Here is an 8,538-nt window from a genome sequence, read left to right as displayed (position 1 = left end):
CGAGAGGCAGTGGACTCAGACATGGCTGCTTTTCAGCCTTCGAGCTGGGGCAGGGCCAGTGGGCGGCCTGTGGCCCGGGCAGGAGCCTCTCCGCATGTGTCCCTGGGACCCATGTGCCTGCGAACTTCGGTCACCTGGCTGGAAGGTACGAGGCCCTGACCTATGGTTAGCTATGCAGCGAGGTGTACTGCGCGGACAGGTTCCAAACACACTTCAAATAAGAGGGCGGCCTGAGTGGAAAGGTGAGAGTTTGGGCAGCTGTGCAGACAAAGAAGGCGCCCTTTGGCCTGGGCCTAAATGCTTGTGACACACCACTGGGTCTGCAGGGCTCTGAGGGCCCTGCCATGCTCCCCTTGTTACCCTGCCTTTTGTTCAGTCACAGCAGAGAATGCCACACCCTCTCCCTCAGTGAGGGCAGTCTTCCAACCTCCCTCAGCCACGCCCCCTCTCCGCAGGTTACCATGGACTTCAGATGCTGCATTCTGAGGCCAGGGCGTTCCGAGAATGCCAAGGGCAGACATGATGACGTTAAATGATTTCCTCTTCTGTCAGTTTAGGTAAAGTTTAGGAGCTAGGAAATGGTCCGCTTTACAGAAATGTTCAAATTTTCTGGCATTTCATATATTCTCTGCTATAATATTGTCCTGATTCTTTCTGTATATTCTTTACTTATGTTTTTGTTTTCCTTAATCAAAGTGTGTCTTTTAAATCTTTTCAAAGAATATTCTTTGGACTTACTACCTCACCTGAATTTTATACGTTTTCTGTTGTATTACGTTCTGCTCATATCTTTATTTATCTTTTTACTATGTTCTCATGGTTTATTGTTTTGATTTTCTGATGTCAAGTAAAACACTTGGTTATTCATTTTAATAAATCTTTTTACTTATAAAGATTTGAACTTTTAAAGATTCCAGCTTACTTGTACGTTTCTAAGGGTCCATTCCTCTACACTGTTGCCGGCCTAAGGCTTAGTTCACCATATAGCAATGTATATATTGACATATTATCCCCTCGGCTTTCTGTGATTCCCTACATCTCACCTTTATTTGCAGACAAGCCATTTGAAATACCCTTAACTTATTTCACAGCCAATAAGTCTTTGAAATAATGTGTATTTTTTAGAGAAATCATATTATATAATTAGGCAGAAAATCTCACCTTCCATAGTTTTCTAAACAGCATAATTTCACTCTTCTCACTGCTTAAAAATTTGTTGTATTAAACAACCTTTGAGTATTTAGCTTTTTCAATGACATGTACTTTAAAAATGTTTTAGAGATCCTACCAGTCTTTGAAAACATGATTGTTCCTTGTTTCATTTCCAGGTTTATGTATATTTTCTGCCTAGCACGTGATTATTCCAACATCTCAAGGATGGCCTAGGGAATCTAATTCTGGTATTGATTGTTTTTGCTGATTGTCTCCCTTTGTAGCTGATTTCTTCATTATTGTGTAAATTTAGATCATGAGCTCATGTTTAGCTAAACAGCTGACCTTGTAAGAGGCTTAGGTGTGAACGCTCGTAATTTTCATCAGAAAGTCGGCAAAGATTTATTTGTGTCCCTCCAATGAGTTGCCCACAAGGACCCCGTTTTCTGGAAGTGTTGGTCCAATACACCTTCTAGGAGTAGGGGACTTAGACAAGGCTGCATTCGGGCCCCGATCTTGGGCAGGGGCAGTGGGCGGCCTGTGGCCCGGGCAGGAGCCTCTCTGCGTGTGAACCTGGGAATCATCTCTCCTGCGAACTTTGGTCACCTGGCAGGAAGCTACGATGCCCAGACCTATGGTTAGCTGTGCAGCGAGGTATACTGCGCGGACAGGTTCCACACACACTTCAACTAAGTGGGTGGCCTGAGAGGAAAAGTGAGAGTTTGGGCAGCTGTGCAGACAAAGAAGGTGCCTATGGCCTGGGCCTTAATGCTTGTGACACCACACTGGGCCTGCCGGGCTCTGAGGGCCCTGCCCTGGGCCCCCTGCTCCCCTGCCCTTAGTTCCGTCAGAGCAGAGATGGCCACACACACTCCCTCAGTGAGGGCAGTGTTCCAGCCTCCCTCAGCTCCGCCCACTCTCCGCAGGTTACCATGGACTACAGATGCTGCATTCTGAGGCCAGGGCGTTCCGAGAATGCCAAGGGCAGACATGATGACCTTAAATGATTTCCTCTTGTGTCAGTTTTGGTAAACTGTAGGAGCTAGGAAATGGTCCACTTTACAGAAATGTTCAAATTTACTGGCTTTTCATATATTCTCTGCTATAACATTGTCCTGATTCTTTCTATATATTCTTTAATTATGTTTGTGTTTTCCTTAATCAAAGTGAGTCTTTTAAATCTTTTCAAAGAATATTCTTTGGACTTACTACCTCACCTGAATTTTATACGTTTTCTGTGGTATTAAGTTCTGCTCATATCTTTATTTATCTTTTTTATATGTTCTCAGGGTTTATTGTTTTGATCTTCTGATGTCAATTAAAACACTTGGTTATTCATTTTCATCAATCTTTTTACTTATAAAGATTTGAACTTTTAAAGATTCCAGCTCACTTTTAAGTTTCTAAGGGTCAGGTCCTCTACATTGTGGCTGGCCTAAGGCTTAGTTCACCACATAGCAATGTATATATTGACATTTTCCCCTCGACTTTCTGTGATTCCCTACATCTCACCTTTCTTTGCAGACAAGCCATTTGAAATACACTTAACTTATTTCACAGCCAATAAGTCTTTGAAATAATGTCTATTTTTTAGAGAAATCTTCTTATATAATTAGGCAGAAAATCTCACCTGCCATAGTTTTCAAAACAGCATAATTTCACTCTTCTCAATGCTTAATCTGTGGTATTAAACAACCTTTGAGTATTTAGGTTTATCAACGACATGTACTTTAAAAATGTTTTAGAGATCCTACCAGCCTTTGAAAACCTCCTTGTTCCTTGTTTCAGTTCCAGTTTTATGTATATTTTCTGCCTTGCACCTGATTATTCCAACATCAGATGGATGGCCTAGGGAATCTCATTCTGGTATTGATTGTTTTTGCTGATTGTCTCCCTTTGTAGCTGATTTCTTCAATATTGTGTAAATTTAGATCATGAGCTCATGTTTAGCTAAACAGCTGACCTTGTAAGAGGCTTAGGTGTGAACGCTGGTAAGCTTCAGCAGAAAGTTGGCAAAGATTTATTTGTGTCCCTCCAATGAGTTGCCCGCAAGGACCCCGTTTTCTACAAGTGTTGGTCCAATACTGCTTCGAGAGGCAGTGGACTCAGACATGGCTGCTTTTCAGCCTTCGATCTGGGGCAGGGCCAGTGGGCGGCCTGTGGCACGGGCAAGAGGCTCTCCGCATGTGTCCCAGGGACCCATTTGCCTGCGAACTTCGGTCACCTGGCAGGAAGCTACGATGCCCTGACCTATGGTGAGCTGTGCAGCGAGGAGTACTGCGCGGACAGGTTCCAAACACACTTCAAATAAGAAGGCGGCCTGAGTGGAAAGGTGAGAGTTTGGGCAGCTGTGCAGACAAAGAAGGCGCCCTTTGGCCTGGGCCTAAATGCTTGTGACACCCCATTGGTTCTGCCGGGCTCTGAGGGCCCTGCCCTGGGCCCCCTGCTCCCCTGCCATTTGTTCAGTCACAGCAGAGATGGCCACACCCACTCCCTCAGTGAGGGCAGTGTTCCAAGCTCCCTCAGCCCCGCCCCCTCTCCGCAGGTTACCATGAACTACAGATGCTGCATTCTGAGGCCATGGCATACCGAGAATGCCAAGGGCAGACATGATGACCTTAAATGATTTCCTCTTGTGTCAGTTTTGGTAAACTGTAGGAGCTAGGAATTGGTCCACTTTACAGAAATGTTCAAATTTACTTGCATTTCATATATTCTCTGCTATAACATTGTCCTGATTCTTTCTGTATATTCTTTAATTATGTTTATGTTTTCCTTTATCAATGTGTGTCTTTTAAATCTTTTCAAAGAATATTCTTTGCACTTACTAAATCACCTGAATTTTATACGTTTTCTGTTGTATTAAGTTCTGCTCATATCTTTATTTATCTTTTTTCTATGTTCTCAGGGTTTATTGTTTTGATTTTCTGATGTCAAGTAAAACACTTGGTTATTCATTTTAATAAATCTTTTTACTTATAAAGATTTGAACTTTGAAAGATTCCAGCTTACTTGTACGTTTCTAAGGGTCCATTCCTCTACACTGTTGCCGGCCTAAGTCTTAGTTCACCATATAGCAATGTATATATTGACATATTATCCCCTCGGCTTTCTGTGATTCCCTACATCTCACCTTTCTTTGCAGACAAGCCATTTGAAATACCCGTAACTTATTTCACAGCCAATAATTCTTTGAAATAATGTGTATGTTTTAGAGAAATCATCTTATAAATTTAGGCAGAAAATCTCACCTTCCATATTTTTCTAAACAGCATAATTTCACTCTTCTCACTGCTTAATTTGTTCTATTAAAGAACCTTTGAGTATTTACCTTTATCAATGACATGTACTTTAAAAATGTTTTAGAGATCCTACCAGTCTTTGAAAACATGCTTGTTCCTTGTTTCATTTCCAGGTTTATGTATATTTTCTGCCTAGCACCTGATTATTCCAACATCTGATGGGTGGCCTAGGGAATCTAATTCTGGTATTGATTGTTTTTGCTGATTGTCTCCCTTTGTAGCTGATTTCTTCATTATTGTATAAATTTAGATCATGAGCTCATGTTTAGCTAAACAGCTGAACTTGTAAGAGGCTTAGGTGTGAACGCTCGGAAGTTTCAGCGAAAAGTCGGCAAAGATTTATTTGTGTCCCTCCAATGAGTTGCCCACAAGGACCCCGTTTTCTAGAAGTGTTGGTCCAATACTCCCTCTAGGGGTAGGGGACATAGACAGGGCTGCTTTCGGCCCCCGATCTTGGGCACGGGCAGTGGGCGGCATGTGGCCCGGGCAGGAGCCCCTCTGCGTGTGAACCTGGGAATCATCTCTCCTGCGAACTTCGGTCACCTGGCAGGAAGCTACGATGCCCAGACCTATGGTTAGCTGTGCAGCGAGGTATACTGCGCGGACAGGTTCCACACACACTTCAACTAAGTGGGTGGCCTGAGAGGAAAAATGAGAGTTTGGGCAGCTGTACAGACAAAGAAGGTGCCCTATGGCCTGGGCCTAAATATTTGTGACACCCCACTGGGCCTGCAGGGCTCTGAGGGCCCTGCCCTGGGCCCCCTTCTCCCCTGCCCTTTGTTCAGTCACAGCAGAGATGGCCACACACACTCCCTCAGTGAGGGCAGTGTTCCAGCCTCCCTCAGCCCCGCCCACTCTCCGCAGGTTACCATGGACTACAGATGCTGCATTCTGAGGCCAGGGCGTAACGAGAATGCCAAGGGCAGACATGATGACCTTAAATGATATCCTCTTGTGTCAGTTTTGGTAAACTGTAGGAGCTAGGAAATTGTCAACTTTATAGAAATGTTCAAATTTACTGGCATTTCATATATTCTCTGCTATAACATTGTCCTGATTCTTTCTATATATTCTTTAATTATGTTTGTGTTTTCCTTAATCAAAGTGTGTCTTTTAAATCTTTTCAAAGAATATTCTTTGGAATTACTACGTCACCTGAATTTGATACGTTTTCTGTGGTATTAAGTTCTCCTCATATCTTTATTTATCTTTTTTCTATGTTCTCAGTGTTTATTGTTTTGATCTTCTGATGTCAATTAAAACACTTGGTTATTCATTTTCATCAATCGTTTTACTTAAAAAGATTTGAACTTTTAAAGATTCCAGCTCACTTTTAAGTTTCTAAGGGTCAGGTCCTCTACATTGTGGCTGGCCTAAGGCTTAGTTCACCACATAGGAATGTATATATTGACATTTTCCCCTCGACTTTGTGTGATTCCCTACATCTCACCTTTCTTTGCAGACAAGCCATTTGAAATACACTTAACTTATTTCACAGCCAATAAGTCTTTGAACTAATGTCTATTTTTTAGAGAAATCTTCTTATATAATTAGGCAGAAAATCTCACCTGCCATAGTTTTCAAAACAGCATAATTTCACTCTTCTCAATGCTTAATCTGTGGTATTAAACAACCTTTGAGTATTTAGGTTTATCAACGACATGTACTTTAAAAATGTTTTAGAGATCCTACCAGCCTTTGAAAACCTCCTTGTTCCTTGTTTCAGTTCCAGTTTTATGTATATTTTCTGCCTTGCACCTGACTATTCCAACATCAGATGGATGGCCTAGGGAATCTCATTCTGGTATTGATTGTTTCTGCTGATTGTCTCCCTTTGTAGCTGATTTCTTCAATATTGTGTAAATTTAGATCATGAGCTCATGTTTAGCTAAACAGCTGACCTTGTAAGAGGCTTAGGTGTGAACGCTGGTAAGCTTCAGCAGAAAGTCGGCAAAGATTTATTTGTGTCCCTCCAATGAGTTGCCCGCAAGGACACCGTTTTCTACAAGTGTTGGTCCAATACTGCTTCGAGAGGCAGTGGACTCAGACATGGCTGCTTTTCAGCCTTCGATCTGGGGCAGGGCCAGTGGGCGGGCTGAGGCCCGGGCAGGAGCCTCTCCGCATGTGTCCCAGGGACCCATTTGCCTGCGAACTTCGGTCACCTGGCAGGAAGCTACGATGCCCTGACCTATGGTGAGCTGTGCAGCGAGGAGTACTGCGTGGACAGGTTCCAAACACACTTCAAATAAGAGGGCGGCCTGAGTGGAAAGGTGAGAGTTTGGGCAGCTGTGCAGACAAAGAACGCGCCGTTTGTCCTGGGCCTAAATGCTTGTGACACCCAACTGGGTCTGCCGGGCTCTGAGGGCCCTGCCCTGGGCCCCCTGCTCCCCTGCCATTTGTTCAGTCACAGCAGAGATGGCCACACCCAATCCCTCAGTGAGGGCAGTCTTCCAAGCTCTCTCAGCCACGCCCCCTCTCCGCAGGTTACCATGGACTACAGATGCTGCATTCTGACGCCAGGGCGTTCCGAGAATGCCAAGGGCAGACATGATGACCTTAAATGATTTCCTCTTGTGTCAGTTTTGGTAAACTTTAGGAGCTAGGAAATGGTCCGCTTTACAGAAATGTTCAAATTTACTGGCATTTCATATATTCTCTGCTATAACATTGTCCTGATTCTTTCTCTATATTCTTTACTTATGTTTTTGTTTTCCTTAATCAAAGTGTGTCTGTTAAATCTTTTCAAAGAATATTCCTTGGACTTACTAAATCACCTGAATTTTATACGTTTTCTCTTGTATTAAGTTCTGCACATATCTTTATTTATCTTTTTCTATGTTCTCAGGGTTTATTGTTTTGATTTTCTGATGTCAAGTAAAACACTTGGTTATTCATTTTAATAAATCTTTTTACTTATAAAGATTTGAACTTTTAAAGATTCCAGCTTACTTGTACGTTTCTAAGGGTCCATTCCTCTACACTGCTGCCGGCCTAAGTCTTAGATCACCATTAGCAATGTATATATTGACATATTATCCCCTCGGCTTTCTGTGATTCCCTACATCTCACCTTTCTTTGCAGACAAGCCATTTGAAATACCCTTAACTTATTTCACAGCCAATAATTCTTTGAAATAATGTGTATTTTTTAGAGAAATCATCTTATATAATTAGGCAGAAAATCTCACCTTCCATAGTTTTCTAAACAGCATAATTTCACTCTTCTCACTGCTTAATTGGTTGTATTAAAGAACATTTGAGTATTTAGCTTTATCAATGACATGTTCTTTAAAAATGTTTTAGAGATCCTACCAGTCTTTGAAAACCTCCTTGTTCCTTGTTTCATTTCCAGTTTTATGTATATTTTCTGCCTAGCACCAGATTATTCCAACATCTGATGGGTGGCCTAGGGAATCTAATTCTGGTATTGATTGTTTTTGCTGATTGTCTCCCTTTGTAGCTGATTTCTTCATTATTGTGTAAATTTAGATCATGAGCTCATGTTTAGCTAAACAGCTGACCTTGTATGAGGCTTAGGTGTGAACGCTCGTAAGTTTCAGCAAAATGTCAGCAAAGATTTATTTGTGTCCCTCCAATGAGTTGCCCACAAGGACCCCGTTTTCTAGAAGTGTTGGTCCAATACTCCCTCTAGGGGTAGGGGACTTAGACAGGGCTGCTTTCGGCCCCCGATCTTGGGCACGGGCAGTGGGCGGCCTGTGGCCCGGGCAGGAGCCTCTCTGCGTGTGCACCAGGGAATCATCTCTCCTGCGAACTTCGGTCACCTGGCAGGAAGCTACGATGCCCAGACCTATGGTTAGCTGTGCAGCGACGTATACTGCGTGGACAGCTTCCACACACACTTCAACTAAGTGGGTGGGCTGAGTGGAAATGTGAGAGTTTGGGCAGCTGTGCAGACAAAGAAGGTGCCCTATGGCATGGGCCTAAACGTTTGTGACACACCACTGGGCCTGCCCGGCTCTGAGGGCCCTGCCCTGGGCCCCCTGCTCCCCTGCCATTTGTTCAGTCACAGCAGAGATGGCCACACACACTCCCTCAGTGAGGGCAGTGTTCCAGCCTCCCTCAGC

The sequence above is a fragment of the Mesoplodon bidens genome (genome assembly GCF_964165515.1).
Source record: "Mesoplodon bidens genome assembly, chromosome: Y".
Classification (NCBI taxonomy): Eukaryota; Metazoa; Chordata; class Mammalia; order Artiodactyla; family Ziphiidae; genus Mesoplodon; species Mesoplodon bidens.
The sequence above is the reverse complement of the archived record's forward strand: the minus strand, read 5'-3'. Positions refer to the sequence as shown.